Raw genomic sequence first — 25,617 nt, 5'->3', positions numbered from 1 at the left:
ATAACTACAATGTATAATTAAAAACACCTCAATTATTGTATTTCTTCTAGAAATAGCTAATCTTTCACTCAATAGGGGAAATGCCGTCGCAAGTTGATGATGTCATAAATGTCAAGTGTGATCTATCCCTATGGAATTTATGGCATGCATGTGAGAATAAAAACAAACTTAATACTTCCTATGGTTAATATGAGCATCAAATCAATATTTCAAATGTGTTTGTGTTTTGTTTTTTTGCACATGCATGCCATAAAAATGACACCTGACATTTATGACATCATCAACTTGCGACAGGCATTTCCCCTACTGAGTGAAAGATTAGCTATTTCTAGAAGAAATAAAATATTTAAGGTGTTTTTAATTGTACATTGTAGTTATAGAGGACAATTATAATGTATTAAGACATATTTGTCGTATTAGTCAGGGGTCACTTTAACCAAAATATACCATTTAAAACACTTACAATATATTCCTTTGAGAGAAAAAAGTTATATTTTCAACCCATGGGGGGAGCCATTGCACTGTTCGTCGCATGTAGTGATGACGGTCGTAGAAGATACATTTTGGCTGGACGGGCCAATTTAAAATGGCGGTGTAAACAAGTTTTAGATGTTGAATTAAACACTTTACTAACCCGGCAAAACATCCTACTTGATTGAACAGAACAGAAAAGCACCACACTACTAACTACAGTTAATCTGAGCTTCAAGACAATGTTTTAAATATTGTAAAGAGAACGTTCTTTTGACGTTCCATATTAACCTTATGGGCCCGACCAGCCAAAATGTATCTTCTACGTCATCACTGCATGCGACGAACAGTGCAATGGCTCCCCCCATGGGTTGAAAATATAACTTTTTTTCTCTCAAAAGGAATATATTGTAAGTGTTTTAAATGGTTTATTTTGGTTAAAGAGGGTTATTATAACATATGGCCTACATGGCTTACTTGTCAGGGATCACTTTAAGAGGCAGGGGCGTGCAGAGACATTTTGAAGGAGGGGTGCTCAAGTGAAAAAAAAGGGCACCTTGTGGAACCATCGACTACCTAGTAGTTGCATTGGTAATTCAGTGTTTGGGGGGGGGGGGGGGGATTTGAATGATGTCAAGTGGCCGGCACTTACACATACATTACATGAGTTAACAGGTTCAGACAATGGTCTATTGATATGCATACATGCCCTGCTGTGACATATCTAATAGGTATTGATATGCATGTATAAATTCATTGAATAACCGATTAACCATTTAATCTACTACAGTCCCTGAAAATCGCAGGCCCCCCCTGCAAGTGAAAATCGCAGGGCCCCCCTTTTGCAAATGATGGAGTTCTATCCGTCCGTCATTCAAGGTTATATGAGATACATAAAGGTTTCCTGTGTAAATAAGCCGAAAAGGTTACTAGGATCTCCTTTTAGTTGACCTTGGCTTGTACCAGTGAACTGTACTGTCATGAAACTGTACTTTTAATAGTCTTCAATCAATCAATCAATCTATCTGGAAGAAGTTGCACATCAACTCTGCAGCCGCACAGAGGCACTCCAACAAGACCACTCTGACAAGCTAAATGCTGGGTGCAGTAAATGTATTTGTCTGCATAAAGGCAATAATTGAAGTAGCTATGAATTGAAATATAATTAACAGGCTGCCTGTGGACACACATCCATTTACATGTATTTATTGTGAGACAAAGGTTGAGAACCACTGCAAAACAGGCACTTAAAAGTTATTCTTGTTCTTATTATCATTAAGGTAGTTAGTTATTTGTAGGTAATAACTCTGATATTCCCATTATGTTATCTTGTAGCTATAAAAATTAATGTGAGAGTGAAGCACAATTGCTTTTTCTTATTTTGTTTATATGGAATTATTTTTGAAAAAATGCTAGTTTGCATTAAACTCATGATTTATTTTCTCATATCTTAATTATTTGAAAATATTTTCAAATAATTAAAAACAAAAGTTTAGGAAACCAAATGTAAACAGGCATTTACTTGCGACTCCTAGAAATTGGTCCGCAACCCACACATGGGTCCCGACCCAGGGGCCTCAAACTGGGGTTTGCCTGGGTCCTCCTAGGCCCTAAGCACGGCCCTGCTTATCCCGTAATGTTGAGAGAGAGAGAGAGAGAGAGAGAGAGAGAGAGAGAGAGAGAGAGAGCACGCGAGCGAGCACTATAGGGTCGGGGGAGGTAAGGCTGGGTTAGGAGCGGTGAGCGTGTGTGTGTGAGAGAGACTTTTTTTTTTCTTTTTTTGTCGAAATACGTGCAGCCTTGTCGAAAGACCGTGCCGGCCAGTCGAAAGACCGTGCCGGCCAGTCGAAAGACCGTGCCGCCCTGTCGAAAGACCGGCGTCAGTTTTTTCGAAAAAACGTGCCGTCGAAACAGCGGCGCCGAAATCTCGCGAACCCTAAGTCGAACTATCGGCGCGTCGAAGTTGCGGGCCGTCGAACATTTGACACGTCGAAAAAGCGAGATTTCCCCGTGCCAATTGCCTATGTAATTGGCACTGGGCTCTGCTCTCCCTCTGCCAACCTGGGGAGGCAACGGACTAACCTCATGCTTCCTTCTATGCATGAGGAGTCCAAGTTGCTTCTTTTCACCTGACAGTGGAGATTTCCCTGGTTTGGACGTAGCGCGTGGAAGGAACACGTTATTCCAACCAGTTCCTTTCCCCTCCATCAGGCGCCCCGGCTGGCCAGGGGGAGGCCGTGCCTTGAGCTTTGGAGCGCAGAAAGTTTTAAAACCACTATATAGTAAAGGATAGCGACACAAAGTTCCGATTAACGAATTACCCCCCCTATCCCCCAATAGCCCTTCACCATCCTGCCTTAAATGGATTAAGGCTCCTCTCTTCACTTTCTTTCACACAAAATTTAATTAAGATTTAGATTTGGTTTGAACATGCCAGGACAGATTCACAGTGCATTCATGATGTACTTCAATTAAGGAGCAAAGCAACTTAAGCTGCTTCACCAATAATTAGACTATCTTCTCATTTTAAATGGTATCTAATTATACTTTATCCCTGTGTAATTCGATTACATTGTGGGCTACAGAAATGGGTACAGAGACCGTCTATTTACATATTAAAGGTCATCCTCTCCCATTTGGACGTTGCAATGAGTGGTTAAATGGATGACTTGATACATATAGCCATGTAACGCGACTGGATTACAGCAGCAGCAAATAGTCAATTAGACACCATAGTTTAAGCACCAGTCTGCCTTTGTCGATCTTCTTTATCCTACAACGTTGTCACATTTTCATCTTTTGTGAAGCATTTATAGAACTACATGGAATGGATCCACTGTTTATACTGTACACATACTGTAGTTACAGTTACGGTTGCAACGTACGGCTCTCCCACCAAATGTCCTGACGTGTTTACATTCTGCCCTCCTGAGGTTGTTGCCCGTGCATTTGTATAGTGATTTAAAACAACAGGGAAAGCCCTGCCCAGTGTTAATTTACTCAATTAGCGGCTTGGCCCGGCCGCTGACCATTACACAGTAGGACGTGGATGTCCAGCTGACGGTCCTTTTAATCGACAACAGCAGGCCTGAGGAATTTAACAGCATGGGATTTTCCACCCCCACCCCCCCAAACACGACCCCCCCCCCCCCCCCCCCCCCCCAACAAATAACGTTTATGAAAGATTTACGAGTAGCAGGAATTGTCTGGACTTTCCTTCTTCTTTTGCATGGGCTCATTCAATTAGCGGCTGTGAATGTGTCGGTTTAAAGGGGGTGACGGGACAATTGAAGGTGTCATCTAATTATTTTAGTGCGGTGCTACGCTAGAGTGCTCCCGCGCCGGACTCCCGCGCCTTGGCTTGGTGATAAGTAAATGGGTTAAAGCAGCGGGGGTGATGCAATATTTGGCTCTCCTGGAGATGTTCCCCCGACCACTGCCATCTTTAAAGTGAATCAGGGAACCGCGGGACTGCAATTTGATTAGATCGAAAATATACACCGTGTAAGGTAAATCTAATCGCCAGCGTTTTTTCATTCGGGTCTATGGGTGGACTTGCATCAACTAGTAAGGTCAGGTAGTACATACAGTACAGTAGGGGACATGTGCTAGATTCACTCGCGGTGCGCCCCGATCCATCACGGCTCTTGAGAGCCGGCCAAAGCACACAGAGCCATGGCAGAGAGAGACGTAAGAAAGAAACCTCGGCTCTGTCAACCCCCGCGGAAGTATCAAATGCTTTTTCTCTCATCCAGACCTGCATGGGCCAAAGAAAGCCGGGGATGAAGAAGTCATGTGTAGAGGATACGGCCACAGCAGCAAGCCAGCCCACCAGACTAAAGTCTGTCCTACAGCCAGGCTTCTCCTTGTTTGTAAATTAGCTGTGAGTAATGCATTCTGGGAGGCTGCCCTGCTGCCGGGCGGCTCCCTCGCTGCCGGACGCTCCCATGCTCCCCCGTTGACATTGCTTTCCCAAATCTGTCCGGATGTTCCTGGTCTGTCAGCCGCTGCCCTGGAGGGGCGGCTCTGCGATACCCCGCTCGGCCTGATCCCCAACCCCCCCTTCCCCTCTCCGGGCCCGAGCCAGCTGAACCGTGTAAGTCCCTGCCACCGCAAACACAGTGACCTCGAGCGGGAGTGACAGATCGCAGACCGTGGATACTGCACAGAGGCCACCAGCTCCACTGACGTCAGTTTCTGCTGGTGGTGGTAGAAAACCTGCTCGCTTGAAACAGTCCGCGCACAAGTCAGGGCTGTAGTGGAAAGTCAGAGCAATATATGACCACTTTAAAAATCACAGCCATTGTTGTTACCTTTAACACAAAGAACCTTAACTTAAAAAAAATATGTTTTCATAAAAGCTGCATTTCGTCACTGTCGGGCAGAAACCTCACATCTCCAAGTTTCCAATTTGTATGTTTTTTTGTAAAGTAAAGCCCTGCTTCATCATACAAGACTGTCGCACAAAACTAGTGAAAATAGCACATCTACAACGATGCGAGGCATTGTGTGCTTGTAGATCTGCTATTTTGACTCTTTTAAATCATTTTTAAAATGATTTTTGAAAATACAAAACGAACGGTTTTGGACATGCAAGGTTTACACCTGACAACAACGATTTGCATTGTTTGTTTTGCATAATGTTCTGCAGCAAAAGTAATTCAAAGAGCTCGCTGCCTGCTCGCTGCCGCATCCTGGGAGTCTGATAAAAGGCCTTGGCTGCGACCGCCACATGGGTCCCCAAGCACACATTAGCGGGCCTAGGGGGTCCCTAAGTGTCACCCATGAAATCAGGATGTTAGGGTATGAAAAACAGGGGAGGGACCGCTAGTAATTCTCATTATTGTTAAATGTGCGTCGTCCCTGGTGCTGTTGACTTAGCCTGCTTTAGCCTCACTCTGGCGCCGAGAAAAGAGCGAAACAAAACCCGGGCGGTATGCTAATGTCCGTCTTTAACAGATGCACGTGCAGCATATTATAAGAGCAATATCTTCTTAAGAGTTAATGTGATCCTCAAATTAATTAGACATAATTCTGCCATTGCAGACATTCACATTTTCCTCACCACTGACTGCCATATTATCTTGGGTGTGGGGGGGAATTAGTAAATCACATGAAATATGATAATTACATTGTGTAAAAAAAGAAAAACATGCAGAATTCTCAGTTTATTCCCACCAAAGGTCAATAGCAATTTGTTAGCAATTAAAGTAACGGGAATAACTGCGGGACATCCATAAGGATCGCTCACGCTCTGGCCCCTCTGAAAAATCCATTCGGCACGAGCATTGACTGGCAGAGAAAAGAACTTCTCAATGGCATATTTTTTGACATCCGTAATGGCTTAATGTCTGGGTTTGACAGAGATATTGGTGAGGGGGGTGATGGGGAGGGGGAGTGACACTGCACTGGCGTGGCCCAGAGGCTTTTGCTGTCACAGCTGATGACAGTAACTTTCTCCATGCAGATTAAATTGGTGTTTACAGATTTGCCCTGGGTGTACGCTCGTCGCCCCGCTGGGCTCCACTGGCTGGTGATGAGTCGCTAGACGACGAGACCAGCCTTTCTAGACACTTGACGCTTATGCCTCCGTCGCATGGAGCCTGCGCTGGCTTATACGTCGGCAGTGTTGCCAGGTTGTGAGGGGCATCAACAAGCAACCTGGTCCACGAAGACGAGCCCGAAAGAAGCGACTATTATAGGCTACATCAGTGGACCCCCAAAATAGTCGTTCTAACTGGGGACCCCCCCCCCCCCCCACCTTGACAAGCACTAAGAGTTGAGGCATTACATTTTGTACAATCTGGGAACCCAGATCAAAGAAAGGGCGACGCCCACTCGGTCTGTCTCTCTTCCTTTGAAAGAAGGAAGCGTAGCGACTCTGAGGCTGTGTCGAGAGATTACATTTTGTATAACACGGTTCTATTGTGAAAATAGCAGATCTACATGCTCACAACGCCTCGTGTTGCGAGGCGTTGTGAGCATGTTGATCTGCTATTTTCACAATTTCTGCCTCTAATATTTGACAATGTTTCATTTGTCATTTTTAGAGGTATTAAAAAGTCCTTATTTGTCACTTTAGAAATGTGCAGATACCCTCTATACACTTAAACTTTTATGTTGGTTTGTTTACTATTGAGTGAGAAAACAATGTTTCACATTAAGCTAATCATCTGGGGACCCCCCAAAATAATTTTGGGACCCCCCTGGGGGTCCCGACCCACAGGTTGAGAACCACTGGGCTACATGATCACTTCGGATATTTTATTTGATTGGATATTTGAAAATAGCCGCGACGATGCAACGCGTTGTGAGCTTGTAGATCTGCTATTTTCACTGCAGTTATGCTGCATCATCAAGCGCATAGCAGGATGAAACAAACATAATAACAAAATAGGTTAATTTTGAATTTTCTTTTTACTATTTTAACTCAATAAGATGTTTTTCAAAATGGTAAAAAAAAATCCTAAACGTGTCGGCATAAGGGGTAAGTCGGCACGAGCGCTAGATAGGGCTGCCGGGCCCTCTGAATTTTGCTGTGTGCAAACCAATAAAACAATATTATAGCATCAGTGTTGGTGGTATATGCCAGTGAAAGGGTTCGTTAATTTGAGACAACATGTGTTACAGTAGATGATCAATGAAGACTTCAAAGTTCTTTTTTTTTTTCTTCTTTCGTGTTCTTGTCCAGCTGGGGTTGTTACAGCTGGGGCAGTAAAGAATGTGTTCAAAGTTTAAAGACACAGCGGATTGTTTTCACAGATGCCTTTTTTTTTTCTTATAGTCTCCACTTCAAAAAGGAATGGAATTTGACTCATCAACAGTACTGCATAGGAGAGGCATGAGATGCGAATCAATGAGAATCTGTGAGCTACAGTCTTTTATAGATTAAATGAATGCATTGACGGTGTTATCTCTATGAACAATTGTTAGTTCTGGTCTACTATTGAAGTCACATACAGTATCCTATATTAAAATTGTCTCAACCCTAGAAACTAACAAAATAGTTACACTAACACTAACAATGTTTATATACCCGATATACCGGTAATAAATTCCATAAATAATTCTCATCAAAATATATTAAAGTACAAAAATACATGGCAATTTGAGGTACTCTTCTTTAATATTTCAACATGAAATTTCACACCAAAAAAATATAAATAAGAAAAAAAGATACCATGGGGGGGCAAAATCTGTGAAAAATGTGGGTATTGTTTTTAAAATATTCCTGAAAAATAAAGGAGCTGGGAACTTCCTTCTACCTTCCACTACGGGAGAGTGTTTTCTGCTGGTGTTTCAGTCCGAGTGTATCAAAGGGTGCGTTAGGAAATGCGCACCGGGTGTGTGCTCAGTGTAGTGAGTGCCTAAACTCAATCCTAACCCTAACCTCAGTAAAACTATGCCTAAACCCAACCCTAACCCTAACCTCAGTAAAACTATGCCTTAAAACTAACCCTAACCCGACCCAGTGCGCATTTCCGAACCCTTTGATACACTCGGACTGAAACACCAGCAGAAAACACTCTCCCCTTCCACTACACCAGTGAGCATCCTGAAGGTCCCTGAAGACCCGCCCACCTCAGACATAAGCAACATTATGAAAATCACATAATTACAATATTGTTGGGGTAAAATTCAACCCATAGTTAGAGTAGTGTCCAAGTCCAATACTTGGAGCACTACTGGATGCCGACGGCCAAGATGTTAAGACGTGTGCTCAAATAAATCTGAAGTCCAAATGTGTCCATAGTTGATATTAAATGACATTTATTGTCACTAAGGTCCTATACTTTAGCATACAAATAAAGGATCAAATTAAAACAGCAAGGCACTAATACAGACCACAGCTCACATGAAACACAGTTTGCCTCGGCCATCAGCAACATTTGAGTCTGATTAGGGACAGAGTTAAATACCTGTAACCCAGGCAACCATTGACCTAGCTGGTCCAGAGCATCAGCGATTCTCACTGACGCTCTGACAGGCGGGTGACTCAAAGAAGTGTGTGTGTGTGTGTGTGTGTGTGTGTGTGTGTGTGTGTGTGTGTGTGTGTGTGTGTGTGTGTGTGTGTGTGTGTGTGTGTGTGTGTGTGTGTGTGTGTGTGTGTGTGTGTGTGTGTGTGTGTGTGTGTGTGGCGCACATTCATGTGTTTTTTTTCCTGTCTACAGTACACTGTCACAGTGAGAGGCAGGATTGTAAGACCCAGTAGCAGAGCAGGTCAAATATATAATGATGTATTCTTCAAACTACATGGAACATAACAGGACTGCAACATAACAACACCTAAGACGTATGGAACTGAGGGGTTTAAATAGACATGACTAACAGGACACAGGTGAGCAACAAGGACAATTAACACATGATTGGCTAGGACTGAACAAGACACAGGTGAACTATGATTACAATGACATACTGGTGAGACAAGACCAAGCCCCCAGACACCAGGAGAAGGCCAAATTGACATGGTGGCCGTTTGAGGTACTGCAGCTTTTTAACGGTTGGGGCCAGAAACATGAACGCGCATCTAGGCTTCTTTGTATTGACAGCGCGTCCATGAACACAAACGATGACGCAAAACGCGTCACATAGGCCCCACTACGTCACGTTTCAAACCCGGAAGAAGGGGTTGAAATTTGGCTTCATGCGCTGGGTGAGCAACTCAATACAAGTGGACGGGAGGGGATATCCGGTGTCCTCTCTATTCTTCTTATAACTCTATGGACAAGACAGATTGCAACAACTACAGCAAACAGGAAACACTCATAACAATACTACACAATAAAGTACATGTTCCTGACACCACTAAGTCTCTCCGCCAACATAGCCCTGGCTAATATTCCCCACAGAAGATGGATGCTGGGGTTAAACATAACTCATCATTGTGTGGGTGCTTTAAGAATGCTTTAAGATGCACTCTTAAAGCATTCAATGTCTCAATATTAATGTGTTTAAATTAGTACCTAATGCTTAATTTATGCTCCATCAGGGTTCATTGCCATGCAGGCTTGTGGTCAAAATAAAATTCTTTATTTAGTATTAGCTTCAATAATATAACCTGGTTCATTAATGCATTGGTGACTTCGGTTCCAACTGCTAGAAACCTTGGTGTGGTCCTCGACAGCCAGCTATCATTCAAGGCACACATTGCATCAGTCACCTGGTCCTGTAGGTTCACACTCTATAACATCCGTAAAATCAGACCATTCCTCACCCAGGAGGCAGCCCAGCTCCTCATCCAGACATCTATCATATCAAAACTTGACTACTGTAACTCTCTCCTCACTACTCTCCCGGCATGTGCACTTAAACCTCTCCAACTGATCCAAAATGCTGCAGCACGACTGGTCTTCAACCAGCCTAAGTTCTCACATGTCTCCCCCCCTCTCCGCTCCCTCCACTGGCTCCTGGTTGCGGCCCGAACTGAATACAAAACACTGATGCTGACCTTCAAAGCAGCCAAAGGTTTGGCTCCTCCATACCTCCAAAACCTGATCAAACCCCTACACTCCCACCCGTTCACTTAGATCAGCCAACACAGGGATGCTGACAGAACCCTCACTAAAAGCCCCAGGACAAAAATCCACTCGTCCGAGACAGTTTGCCCTCCTGGCCCCCAAGCTGTGGAATAAACTCCCTGTCGCACTTAGAACAACGGACTCACTCGCTAGCTTTCGCCGTGGACTGAAGACTCACCTTTTCAGACTCCACCTAAACCCATAGCACTACTGAAACACTCAATGACCATACATGAAGCTAGTTAGCATTTGTTTTTAGGTTTTTTTAGAATCATTTTTTTTCTTTACTGATTATATTTTTTTCTTAGATTGATATTCATATGCATTTGTTATATTGTTGTTGATGTTCTGACATGTTATCTTGTTTATTATAGTGATGTATTATCTGCTTATTGTAAGTCGCTTTGGATTAAAAGCGTCTGCTAAATGCCTAAACTGTAAACTGTAAACTGTTCTATTTGTACACTCAGTTATGTGTCCTTGACAATAAAAAAAGTTAGAGACCTGATGTGCCATAATGTAGTTGTAAATCAGTGTCATACATATTTTGAAGAAAACCTGGAGACATTCATCCATATTGGGTCTTATGTTCAAAATAAGAACATTATAATGTGCCACAGATACATTTGTCTGTGTATGGACATATTGATGAAGCCTGGCTCCATCAAAGACGGTCTTTCCAAAAAAGCTCACAGTGAGCTTGTATATCTGCTATTTTTGGAATGCAACACTGTCATATGACATACTGTAGTCTACAGTACATACTGTAAGCAGACTCTTCAGATGAGCAAGGGGGATATCCGGACGAGCAGCCAGAGAATGTGTGTATTAATTTCAAGTTGTAAACAGTGGTCTCCAAGCACTGGGTTGTTATCGAGTTGTGGCCCCAGGCGCAGGATTGATCCACTTCAGTGCGGCAGCGGGGGGGGGGGGGGGGGGGGGCTGGGAGCTCTGGAGGGGCTCAGCGGGGCTCCAAATCAATAAGGTTAATAGATGTGGGGGCCACGCAGCCAGAGGTGTGCAGCCCCGGCGTTCCCGTGACAATGAGGAAACTTCCTGCTGACGAGGTGTCTCTTGTTGGAGGGGTACATTAATGTCACTCTGATTACCTGGCTGGGAGCCTAGCGTTTGCTTCACTGGCCATTAACTGGAATTAGCTTTTCAAGGAGACCCTTCAGACCAGGGTGACTGTAACTGGCCACCGCTTTATCTTCCGCCTTCCAGTGAGCACAAATTGCCGCGCCCCCCCAATTTCCTCCTCATTCTATTGCTCTCTGATTTCTATAAGGCCAACGCAACGGGTTCATAATCACTTGATGAGTAATTGTCTCCAACAGGCCGAAGGCATGGGGAGACTATGTTTTCGACCCTGTCCGTCCGTCCGTGCGTTCATCCGTCCGTCCGTCTGTTACCAGCTAATCTCCGGCGCCGTTGGCCCGCTCTGCCCCACATTTTTCACATGGGCCTTTTATAGCGCCACCATGAGCCAGATTTTTGTCAAACTCATTTTTTTGACAGTACTCCTACAGATTTTGTCCGAAAATCACGCACATTGGTAGACAGTATCTCTACAGTCATGTATCTGTCATGTCATGGATCTGTCCGATTTTCCATATTCCATCCCGATTCAAAAGTTTGTAGGATTGGTCGGTTTTGAACAAAATGCCTCAAATCACGAATGCAGCGTGCAATTTTCGTGAAATTGTGCACGCACATTCCCAATAGGCAGAGGAAGAAATTACACTTAATTTATTTTTCAAATCAGGCTCATGGTGGCGCTATAACAGGCTGATTTGTGTTTTTACCTATAACTCCACCGATCAGTGTCAAACCTTGTACGCCCCAGAGGCCACGGAAAACCATTTTTCACATCAGCCTTTTATAGCGGCACCAGGAGGCCGACTTATGTAAAACACATTTTTGGATATTACTACTTAAGATTTCATCCAAAAATCACACAAATCAGTACACAGTATCTCTACAGTCATGTGATTAAGACGAATCTGTCTGATATTTCATATTCCATCCTGATTGGCTAAGATTGGTCCCCAAGTTTTGCAGCATTGGTCCGTCTTGAACAAAATGCCTGAAATCATTAACGCAGTTTGCGCTTTCCATGAAACTTTGCACGTACATACCCACTAGGACTAGGTCAAGAACAAATTCCACCCTTTTCACATTGGCCTGTAAAGGGGGCTCCAGACGGTATGCGGTCACCGCCTCCTAGTAATTAATTTTCAATGGGAGGCGGGCGGCTATTTCGGCTGCACGGAGAATTTTAGAGGCGGCGAGGCGAGCGAGTGCAGTCCCGTGAAATCCCTGCGAGCGTGCTCGTTCGTGCATGCACACACGGGCGGCGAGTAATGGATTGTGTTCATCTTTGTGAAATACCGTGTGGCGTTTACTCGCTGAGCGAGTGTGTTTGTGTCTCACCGCTGCGCGGCCGCCGCTGATCCTAGCGGGAGCCCCTGTGGTAACTGCTGCTCATCTGAAGGGCCCTTTATAGCGCCACAATCAAGTCGACTTTTGCAAAACAATTCTATGGAACAAAATCATGCATGCAGCGTCCATGAAGCGGCCGTGAAAGGCCCAAGAATACCTGGCACCCTTTTCACATTAGCCTATTATAGCGCCACCAGGAGGCCAGAATAACCTTCCTGACCTGGTGGAGACCTGTGCTCGGAAGAGCACTGCTTCTAGTATCCTCTCATTTGCGATTTGACGAGCGAGGTTCAGGGTTCTGGATTTGCCAGGATGTTTTGAACTGTAGTTCAGGGGGCAAGACCATTTAGGTTGAATGAGCTTTATTGACAAGAATGGCAGCATACATATGACAAAGGCAGCACAGATAAGCAACATATGAAGCATCCTATAGCCTAAGCATCCTATAGCCTAATCATCCTATAGCCTAAACAGCAGCGTGAATACAGCCTAACTAAACTATAGCGGAACTTAAGTTTGGCCATGGATTCGACCCTCGGATCATTGTACCGTGGTCACGATAAATGTTTAAGCTATATCGTGAATGAAGCTCTCCGCGGTCACATGATCCGAGACCCCCAGCAAGGGAAAGCCTAATCCTGAGGTGGAGTTGGGGAAGGAGGTGGGGCAGCGTTGAGTCTAGCAACTGACACTAAGCAGGTTAGATCTCCTTAACACCTTCTAAGCCTGGCCGTACTCCCTCGGACTTCCTACTTGGTCCAATCAGCCACACGTCTATTCCCGGACTTTTGATATAAATGATAATAATCAAAAAAAAAAAACATCGGCCATTCTTCTCCGTGTCATTTTGGAGCCATCTGAAACGGTTAATATCCTCTCTCAATCATTTTCTGGGACTGGGTGTGATGCTCGTAGTATCCAGCAGGCCGCGCCGTTGACTCACATTCTGGATGGATGGGTGGCTAGGAGTGGCCTCCTACTCTCCACTTTGTTGAAACTCGACAAGAAGGACACACAACATGGCTGCTCTTTGTCTCTGTTCGTGGATCGCGGTCTCAATCATGTTCGGGCGCCGCTTCTCTATCGCTCCTTTCCCTGCTTCGCCGCACGTAAACGAATGGAATTGATCTCCCCTCCGCCTCGCCAAAGTAAGATCGCCGACCTCTGCAGGATGAATATGTACGCTGTATCGAGCACTCCATTACGTGTTGTTATCATGTGGGCTTTGTTTTTTTAAAACATGTTTGTAAATAAATGGCTTATTTCTTCGGCGCTACCTCTGTTCAGAGGGTTCTGCCGCGGCTTGCAAGTTGAGTACTCTGGGTAAGGGGCCGGAGTATAAGACTCCGCCCACCTGGGGCGCGCCGTCAACCCCTTAGCTCTCACCCCCTGAACTGGCTACGTCATTCTTCCTGCGCTATATTTCACGTACAGTAATTGTCGAGAGGATAGGAATGTGTGTGAAAGTGTAAAATAATGGATTTGGGATCTTTGAATCGAGTTTGGTGAGAACAGTTAAACTCGTTAGAATTCGAAAGGACCATATCGGTGGTCTGGCATGCTTAACACATTGCTGTGACTCACAGTATACCCTTCTTGACATAACTGCTGACCATTTTCCAAAGCTTACTGTGGTTTACATTTTTGAGGAAACCCTGGATTCATTCCATTCATTTCAGTATGGTATTAACCACAAAAACCCTGGTATCCCTATTTTGGATTACATTTATACACTATAGGCCAGGTCTTAACTCTTTCTCAGCCACGTGGAGCCACTTAATATTAAAACCGGATTAAACCGTACTTCTTCTGTACTCAAATTAGCCGACCGGAATTTTCCGTACTAGGTCATTAAAACCGAAATAAATGATAATTATAAAAAATAAAAAATAACTATCGGCAGCTGTCCTCCGTCTCTTCTTCAGCTGATCTAAAAGGATCATTCTCTCAACCGTCTGAACCGGAAGTGCTTCTGGTAGCTTTTCGTTCTCTATAGCCAAATTCCCGTTCACTTTCATTGTAGGAGGAAGCGTTAGCATAGCATCTCTCTGTGATGTTTTTGACCAGATAAAGGTTGACATGGGGGCTTCATACGGACTGGATTACATTCGTTTACCTCGATGTGCACGGATCGTGCACGCGAAGCGCACGGGGGGAAGACGACTCGGCCAAAATCCCCACTATATGCCAATGCAGATCGAGATACTTCTGGTGAGTTTAAACCGGGGGATCGAAAGAAGAAAAAAAAAAGAATGGTGCCATCCTAGAAGGACTGGGGGCGCGTTGATGCTTATAATCATAATATTATGTCTCAGCTAATAATACAATAATAGAAATGTCCGGCTAGTCCACAACAAGCCATTCTGGCCCGGCTGGGAAAGTGTTAAGTGGTTAAAATCAACATAAAAAAACATAAAAAAAAGATTTAAAGACTTGAAACTTGAGTGAGATGGGTAATCCAACATACATAATAGTGAGTGGTATAATTCATCGTCAAAATGACATACTCTAGCTGAAAATAGACCCACAAAAGAGTTCTTGGATATTTATCTGGATTTATATGCCTTTTTTAAGTCAGCTGACTATGTTTGCAGGCTTCAGCCAAGTGCGCAAACATTTAAGTTTTAGAATGCACTTGACTGAATTGCACAGGAAGTCTTTTGTCCATTTCCCTTGACATTTTTCTCTCACATTGTGATATTCTTTTTCTGAAAGGAACCCTTCCGTTTCTCTCACACTTAAACGGGGGAAATGTAAATTGGATGCTTGCTGGTCTATTCTCTCTGTACCTGGCTATGGCTAATAATTATGCCAAGCGTGTGTGAGTGTGTTAGGGCATGTGTTAGCACACACACAGAGAGGAGGCTGGCCAGTACCACACCTGCAATTTGACACACACCTGCATCGTCTGAATTAAAAACGTAAAAAGCAGACGTCATGCTGGCCTGGCTTCACCCCCCGCCACACACACACACACACACACACACACACACACACACACACACACACACACACACACACACACACACACACACCAACACAAAATGCCGAAGTCATTACAGCAACTAGAATCAGTTGTCTCCCGTGTACTGTTTCTAAAGAGACCTTTGTTTGCATTAGGAAATAAGCTGTGCCTCTCAATGCTGGACATCATGTGGTGTGGCGACTCCCACAGACATAGCCCAGTGGTGGAAAGTGACTAAGTACATGTACTCAGGTGCGTCACAAGGGAGGGGGGGGGGGGGGGGGGGGGCAGCGTTTCGGTCAAAACATGAGCGAAACATTGCATTAAATAAAAAGAGTTTTTTTGGCAAGTTGAAGATGGTGTGCGGGCCCTATGTACTTCTTGTGCATGTTTGAAATACTTAAGCTATTGAAAGCTGCGAGCTTGTAGATCTGCTATTTTTGAAAAGTTGTGAAAATGTGTGCAAATCTTTGAATATATATATTATTTATGCGAACATTTGTAATTCAAATTTAGCTTCTGGGGGGTCCCTGGAACTAAATATTTTTAGATGGGGGGTCCGTGGCTAAATAAATAATAATTTTGGGGGTCCTTCACATGAAAAAGTTACTGACATAGAAACATAGGTTTTTCAAAAAAACCTTAGAAGGATTTGAAATATTCAAAGAAAAAAATAGCAGATCTACAAGCTCGCAGCGCGGTACTCAGTGCCGTGATGTGAGCTTGTGGTCTGCTATTTTTCAATAGTTAAAGCACACAATAATGTGTTCCCAGTCTAAATGGGTTAAACCCCCTCCCCCTATGAAGAACATTCATGGGGGGCCCGCAGTGAATCCTTCTAAGGCCGGCTACAGACCTAAAGGCACAAAAACGAGTGCGTGTCGTGTGGGGGAGGCGGGGGGCAGGCACAGCGCAATGCATTCCGGATGGGAGTCGAGTGGTTTGAAGTCGAGTGCGAGTCGTGTGGTGTTGTGTGGTTGCGTCCAACTTGCTCACGACTCGCACTAGACTTCAAACCACTCGACTTCCATCCGCAATGCATTGTGCTGTCTCTGCCCCCCGCCTCCCCCACACAACTCTGACTCAACTTGTGCGTTCCAGTCTGATTGCAGCCTAAGGGCCCAGAATTTGGTGTGACACCCCTGCATGTACTCAAGTACTGCTCTGTGTTCGTCACTCCTCGTGGGCAAACGTGCCTAGAATTAGCTCTGCAGTTAACCTTGTGTGTGGGCGCGGCATGTTACGGAGTCATAGTTTGGATTAGTTGTCTCCACCAGCCGAAGGCTTGGGGGAGAGTATGTTTTCCCCTTCGTCCGTCCGTGTGTCCGTCCGTGTGTCCGTCCGTGCGTCCGTCCGTCCGTCCGTCCGTCCGTCCGTCCGTGTGTCCTCGCAGTTTGTGTGCAGCTAATCTCAGTCGCCGTTGGCCCGGTCGCTGCCAAAGTGAGCACACACATTCCCTGGATGCCAATCTAGAACCTCTGCCCTACATTTTTCAAATGGGCCTTTTCTAGCGCCACCTAGTGGCCGATGTTTGCAAAACACATTTCTGTGCACTACTCTTACAGATTTTGTCCAAAAATCCTGAAAATCGGTAGTCAGTATCTCGACAGTCATGTGATCAACACAGATCTGTCCGATTTAGCATATTCCATCCTGATTGGCTAAAATTGGCTTCCAAAGTTTGTACGATTGAGCCGTTTTGAACAAAATGCCTCAAATCCCAAACGCAAAGTGCAACTAGAAGCAGTGCTCTTCCGAGCACAGGTCTCCACCAGGCCAGGCGTCCAGGTGGTGCCACTGTATAATAGGCCAATGTAAAAAGGGTGGCATATGTTCTTCACCTTAGACCTTTCATGGCAATCGGACGCTGCATGCATGATTTGAAGCATTGTGTTCCAAAAATGTGTTTTGCTAAAGTCTACCTGCTGGTGGCGCTATAACAGCCCAATGTGAAAAAGGTAGCATTTGTTCCTTGACCTAGTGGGAATATGTGTGGCAAATTTCACACTAATCGCAAGCTGCGTTGATGATTTGAGGCATTTTGTTCAAAAAGGGAGCAATCCTGCAAACTTTGGAAGCCAATATTAGCCAATTAGGATGGAATATGAAATATCAGACGGATCGGACTTGATCACATGACTATAGAGATACTGTGTAAGTGTGTACCAATTTGCATGATTTTTGGATAAAATCTCAAGGAATAATAGGAAACTAGAAGCAGTGCTCTTCCGAGCACAGGTCTCCACCAGGCCGTGTGTCCTGGTGGTGCTACTGTATAATAGGCCAATGTAAAAAGGGTGGCATATGTTCTTCACCATAGATCTTTCATGGAAATCGGACGCTGCATGCATGATTTGAAGCATTGTGTTCCAAAAATGTGTTTTGCTAAACTCTACCTGCTGGTGGCGCTATAACAGGCCAATGTGAAAAAAGGTAGCATTTGTTCCTTGACCTAGTGGGAATATGTGTGGCAAATTTCACGGTAATCGCAAGCTGCGTTGATGATTTGAAGCATTTTGTTCAAAAACGGAGCAATCCTGCAAACTTTGGAAGCTAATATTAGCCAATCAGGATGGAATATGAAATATCAGACCGATCGGACTTGATCACATGACTATAGAGATACTGTGTACCGATTTGCGTGATTTTTGGATAAAATCTCAAGGAGTAATATGCAAAAATGTGTTTTACATAAGTCGGCCCAAAGGTGGCGCTATAAAAGGCTGATGTGAAAAATGCAGGGCAAAGGTTTATACTTAGCCTCTAGGGAGTGCGCTTACAAAGTTTGAAACTGATCGGTGGAGTTATAGGTAAAACCACAAATCGGCCTGTTATAGCGCCACCATGAGGCTGATTTTAAAAAAAATTAAGTGGCATTTCTTCCTCGGCCTAGTGGGAACGTGTGTGCGCGATTTCATGATAATTGCACTTTGCGTTTGGGATTTGAGGCATTTTGTTCAAAACGGCTCAATCCTACAAACTTTGGAAGCCAATCTTAGCCAATCAGGAAGGAATATGCAAAATCGGACAGATCTGTGTCGATCACATGACTGTCGAGATACTGCCTACCGATTTGTAGGATTTTTGGACAAAATCTGTAAGAGTAGTGCACAGAAATGTGTTTTGCGAACATCGGCCACTAGGTGGCGCTAGAAAAGGCCCATTTGAAAACTTTAGGGCAGAGGTTCTAGATTGGCATCCAGGGAATGTGTGTGCTCACTTTGGCAGCGACCGGGCTAACGGCGACTGAGATTAGCTGCACACAAACTGCGAGGACACACGGACGGACGGACAGACGCACGGACGGACGGACGGACGGACGGACGCACGGACGCACACACGGACGGACGAGGGGGAAAACATACTCTCCCCCAAGCCTTCGGCTGGTGGAGACAAAAATGTGTTTTACATAAGTCGGCCTCCTGGTGGCGCTATAAAAGGCTGATGTGAAAAATGCAGGGAAAGGGTTTTTCCTTGGCCTCTAGGGAGTGCGCTTACAAAGTTTGAAACTGATCGGTAGAGTTATAGGTAAAACCACAAATCGGCCTGTTATAGCGCCACCATGAGGCTGATTTAAAAAAAATGAAGTGGCATTTCTTCCTTGACCTAGTGGGAACGTGTGTGCGCGATTTCATGATAATTGCACTTTGCGTTTGGGATTTGAGGCATTTTGTTCAAAACGGCTCAATCATACAAACTTTGGAAGCCAATCTTAGCCAATCAGGATGGAATATGCAAAATCGGACAGATCCGTGTCGATCACATGACTGTCGAGATACTGCCTACCGATTTGTAGGATTTTTGGACAAAATCTGTAAGAGTAGTGCACAGAAATGTGTTTTGCGAACATCGGCCACTAGGTGGCGCTAGAAAAGGCCCATTTGAAAAATTTAGGGCAGAGGTTCTAGATTGGCATCCAGGGAATGTGTGTGCTCACTTTGGCAGCGACCGGGCCAACGGCGACTGAGATTAGCTGCACACAAACTGCGAGGACACACGGACGCACGGACACACGGACGCACGGACACACGGTCGGACACACGGACGGACGAAGGGGAAAACATACTCTCCCCCATTTCTTCCTTGACCTAGTGGGAACGTGTGTGCGCGATTTCATGATAATTGCACTTTGCGTTTGGGATTTGAGGCATTTTGTTCAAAACGGCTCAATCATACAAACTTTGGAAGCCAATCTTAGCCAATCAGGATGGAATATGCAAAATCGGACAGATCCGTGTCGATCACATGACTGTCGAGATACTGCCTACCGATTTGTAGGATTTTTGGACAAAATCTGTAAGAGTAGTGCACAGAAATGTGTTTTGCGAACATCGGCCACTAGGTGACGCTAGAAAAGGCCCATTTGAAAAATTTAGGGCAGAGGTTCTAGATTGGCATCCAGGGAATGTGTGTGCTCACTTTGGCAGCGACCGGGCCAACGGCGACTGAGATTAGCTGCACACAAACTGCGAGGACACACGGACGCACGGACACACGGACGCACGGACACACGGACGGACGAAGGGGAAAACATACTCTCCCCCATGCCTTCGGCTGGTGGAGACAATTATCATGAAATCGCGCACACACGTTCCCACTAGGCCGAGGAAGAAATGCCACTTAATTTTTCTTAAATCAGCCTCATGGTGGCGCTATAACAGGCCGATTTGTGGTTTTACCTATAACTCCACCGATCAGTTTCAAACTTTGTAAGCGCACTCCCTAGAGGCTATCGATAAATCTTTGCCCTGCATTTTTCACATCAGCCTTTTATAGCGCCACCTTTGGGCCGACTTATGTAAAACACATTTTTGGATATTACTCCTTGAGATTTTATCCAAAAATCACGCAAATCGGTACACAGTATCTCTATAGTCATGTGATCAAGTCCGATCTGTCTGATATTTCATATTCCATCCTGATTGGCTAATATTAGCTTCCAAAGTTTGCAGGATTGCTCCGTTTTTGAACAAAATGCTTCAAATCATCAACGCAGCTTGTGATTACCGTGAAATTTGCCACACATATTCCCACTAGGTCAAGGAACAAATGCTACCTTTTTTCACATTGGCCTGTTATAGCGCCACCAGCAGGTAGAGTTTAGCAAAACACATTTTTGGAACACAATGCTTCAAATCATGCATGCAGCGTCCGATTTCCATGAAAGATCTATGGTGAAGAACATATGCCACCCTTTTTACATTGGCCTATTATACAGTAGCACCACCAGGACACACAGCCTGGTGGAGACCTGTGCTCGGAAGAGCACTGCTTCTAGTTTGCCTTGTTTTGCTAATAATAATAAACACCTCTGGACATAGCATATATTTTATATGTGCTTCTTTAAACTTTGCTGCCCTTTAGTTTACTTGACTTGTAAACAATATAATAACAACTAATAATTATAAATGTTTTTTGTTTGATACGTTTAGTTTTTAGAGACATCTTATTAAATCATAGTGGCTCATAGATTATATTACGCATTAAGCACTCTGAAGTGTGTGTGCCTACTTTACGTGCATGTGTTGTTTTAAGTTATTTTTTTAACAAGAAACTAGCAGCCATTCATCTGCCATATCAAAGTTATATACACATATAATAATACCTTAATGCTAAATTATACCTGCTAGTCTGTATCAGTGTTCTTACTTTGAGATATCGCACCGATCTCTTGTCGAGGGAAACATAAAGCTACTCAGAAATATCATGTTCAAGTGAAAATGCGAGTAGTGTGAACGATGCGATAAAAATTACATTTTGGACTTTGGTTTAGTTCAGTCACTTTAGCCAGAAAATGCCCCAGTGCATGGTATTTGAGGTATTAGCTCTCATTGATCATGAAGTCGGTTTCAATCCCGCCTCGAGTGACGGTTTGTTTGGTCTCTGTGTGTGATTGGAAACACTTCTGAAACGGTGACCAGCAGCAGGTGAAGGGGCTGGGTGAGCTTTGAAGTCTCCCTCCTTTATTGATCCTGTGCATATTCTAAAAATCAAAGGGAGCATCAAAGGCATAGCTAAACTCTTAAAGACTCTGCATGGCCCCCAAAGAAGGGCATCAGTGACAGCGTGAACAAGCAAAGCAGGTGGTGGCCAGCAGTGGGACTGAGTTACTAGGGCCCAAGGTGGAGGGGGCCTTAATTATTTTATACTTTAGCTATTGAAAAATAGCAGATATACAAGCTCACAGCGCGGCACCAAGTGCCACGCTGCAAGCTTGTATATCTGCTATTTTTGAAAAATCGTGAAAATGTGTGCAAATCTTGAATATAATTATGTATTTTTTAAGCTGACATTTGTAACTCAAATTTTGCTTCTGGGGGGGTCCCTGGAACAAATTTTTTGAGATGGGGGTCTGTGGTCAAATACATATCATTTTGGGGGTCCTTCACATGAAAAAGTTTGAGCACCACTTACATAGAATTAGAAACATAGGTTTTTCAAAAAACCTTAGAAGGATTTGAAATATTTAAAGACTTAACGACTTTTCAAAAATAGCAGATCTACAAGCTCGCTGTGAGCTTGTATATCTGCTATTTTTCAATAGTTAAAAGCACAAAATAATGCGTAATAATGCGTTCCAAGTCTAAATGGGTTAAACCCCGCAGTGAATCCTTGCAGGGCCCAGAATTTGGTGCGACAACCCTGGTGGCCAGTGGCCACTGCACAGTCAAATTCTCAGTGTTAATTTGACTTTTGTACAAATGGAACCGAATGGACCCGCAAGGGTCCGTCGCCTTGAGGTGCATTGAGGACGATTTTCTTCCATTTGTGCACTCGAGGTAAACTCGTAACAATTTTTACTGTGTGGACAGTGCAGCTACCCTCCAGTCCCCTTCAAGACCTAAACTCCAAGACCTAAACTCATTCTTCGATGGATTGAGTAGGCTACAAGTACAAACGACCCCAATGGAAACAAACCACAGGCTTTCTTGGGTTTTTCCTGTGCTTTATTTTTTAGCAAACTGCCAATAAAGTATTAAGTCAATCAAAGTGCTTGATGGGGAATTGATTTGCATGAACTCATAGACCAGAACATCAGAGGAAAATATTTTGTAGTGTAGTACCTGTTTCAGATTGACGCTCTGTTTTCCAGAGTCATTTATATCAAAGTAAGGCAAGTTAACTTTCTTTGCCTTGCCTTGCCTTGCCTTGCCTCACATTGCCTTGCCAAACAAACGCACATAGCAAGGCATTAAAATAAATAAGGACAAAATGAAAGAAGCAGATAGAAAAGAAAGGCATAGCAATAAAAATAAAGGTCAAAGTGCAATTATAGTTTAATTGTCTCACCATCAGCAATGATCATGATCTGACATTCAACGAACATTACGATGCTAACCATTATTTTATTATGCATAGTTCCTGCAACTGCACCAGAATGAAATCTTCATCCTGTGAAGTTGTTTGTTTTTTTTCCCCGTTTTTGTTTGTTTGCTGCTGTTAGTGTATACACAGTTATACACACACAGCACACGGTGGATAGTAATGTCAGACTATGACTTCATGGTGACCCGTCACTGCTGACAGCCAGCGATACACAGAGCTATCAGCTCAAAAGTCAATGACGCCTGCCATCCGTAAAACTGATGACTACACAGTAACTGGGTGGAGGCCACAATTGGAACATCTTTCTGGAACACCAGATGTATCCCACACTCCTTCAAACTCCAGCTCTGTGACCCCCCCCCCCCCTCCCCTCCCCTCCCTACACACACACACACACACACACACACACACACACACACACACACACACACACACTGGCAGACACACACACGCACACCCAGGGGCGTCACAAGGGGGGGGAACGTGGGACTGAGTTACTAGGGCCCAAGGTGGAAGGGCCTTAATTAAGCTATTGAAAAATAGCAGATCTACAAGCTTACAGCGCGGCACTCGGAAAGTCGTGAAAATTGCAAATTTCTTTGACGAACGTTTGTAACTTTCCTTCTGGGGGGACCCTGGGTCCGTGGCCAAATGCATATCATTTTGGGGGTCCTTCAGATTTGAGCACCACTGACATAGAAACATACGTTTTTCAAAAAACATTAAAGGATTTGAAATATTCAATATTTTCACGATTTTTCAAAAATAGCAGATCTACAAGCTCGCAAGCTTATATGTCTGCTATTTTTCTATAGTTAAAGCACAAAATAAAGCGCAATCATGCGCTCCCAGTCTAAATGAGTTAAACCCCCTCCCCCTATGAAGAACATTCATGGGGGGCCCGCAGTGAATCCTTGTACCCAGGGCCCAGAATTTTGTGCGACACCCCTGCGCACACCATTCCTGATGTATGCCTGTCCTCCGCTCTCCTTGTGCACATGGGAGTTGTTTGAGCCTTTCTGAGACCAGCGGGACACAGCGCTGCCACCCCATCTCACTGTTGGATTACCGTCATTGCGTGAGTCGCTGGCCTCTTCCCTCCCGTGATGACACAGGGCCGAGTTCACGAAGGAGGGAGCTGATTTAACTCATTCGCAGCAGTCCATTGCCACTAGCCTTGTTGCCTGCCTGCCTGCCAGCCAGTCCAGCAACTCTGCAGCAAGTGCCAAGTGTTTGTGAATCACGATACATCTTTAGCTGACTTAAAAAATATATATATATATATATATATATATTATATATACATATTATATATATATATATATATATATAATGTGTTTCAGTTTTGATATATATATATATATATATAATATATATATATATATATATATATATAATATGTATATAATATTTTTTTTTAAGCCAGCTAAAGATGTATCGTGATTCACAAACACTTGGCACTTGCTGCAGAGTTGCTGGACTGGCTGGCAGGCAGGCAGGCAACAAGGCTAGTGGCAATGGACTGCTGCGAATGAGTTAAATCAGCTCCCTCCTTCGTGAACTCGGCCCTGTGTCATCACGGGAGGGAAGAGGCCAGCGACTCATGCACTTTTGAGGCTTCAGGCTGGGGCTGCGACTCTCTCCGCCATATTATGGCGGAGAGAGTCGCAGCCCCAGCCTGAAGCCTCAAATGTCTAGTATCTGCTCTCGTTCCATAGGGATATCCCTTTGGAGTAATGGTTAAGATATTGGACTTTCGCGCGGGAGACCTGGGTTTGAAGCCGGGTGGGGAGGTTCGGATCACCTCCTTTACATTGGTGCCGTGACCCGGATCCGGGCTTCCCCGTAGGAGGAGGTCAAAGGGGGGTGAGTGTGGTGGAGAGAGTCGCAGCCCCAGCCTGAAGCCTCAAAAGACTAGTATCTGCTCTCATTCCATAGGGATGTCTCTTTGGAGTGATGGTTAAGATATTGGACTTTCACGCGGGAGACCCGGGTTCAAAGCTGGGTGGGGAAATATATAATTTTTTGATGGGTTGATTTGTGCTTGGTACTCCTCGGGAGTTAATCCCAGTGAAATCTAGCTTGGAGCATAGTTTTCTCTTTTTTATTAGATCTTGTTTTGTAGTCCACTAAACTCACAGCTCAAACAATTCTGCACAAATTGGTGTTTCAGTTTTGATAGGTCTAGGATTATTGCTTCCCCTTGTGAAGGAATGGACATGCATTGCATTAAATACTACTTTGTGAGTGGCAGAGTGACCAACCTTCTAAATTTGTTTTGAACATCCGGCTGATCATATATGATATATATGATATTGATATATATTTTTTTTTTATATATATATATTTTTTATCCCACAGTTTTTGCAACCCATTTTTCTCACCCGGTGACTACCTAACCTGTAGTCCTGGTTTCCCCTCTCCCCCTGCCGCGCCAGGGGACATTGGGGAGCACCCGGCTGGCTAGGGGGAGGTAGTATAGAAACCAGGACTACTGCATGTTTTTGTGTGAGGGCCTATGCCCAAGGAGACACAGGGAGAACATGCAAACTCACCACAGAATGATATTGATATTTCTTGTGGCCCCTGGAGAACATTCAACATTCCATATTCCAATGTAAAAATAAATGTAACTAATTATTATTGGATGGTTGGTTGTACAGGATGACCATTTTGAATGTTCAGCAATTTATTTTTTCACTATGTTGCTAGGCAGCTCGGCAACATGGTGAAAACAAGAACTCAACAGATGAGTTCTGAGTGCATTTCAACCATGCATTTGAAACAATTTCTGGGTCTTGAGAGAGAAATAATTCACACGGATTGTGTCCATCTTCTCCATCATCATCATCATCATTATCATCATCAACATCTAAGCCTGTGCTCTATAAAGGA

This window comes from Nannobrachium achirus (genome assembly GCF_963921795.1).
Source record: "Nannobrachium achirus genome assembly, chromosome: 21".
NCBI lineage: Eukaryota > Metazoa > Chordata > Actinopteri > Myctophiformes > Myctophidae > Nannobrachium > Nannobrachium achirus.
Note: the sequence above shows the minus strand (reverse complement) of the source record.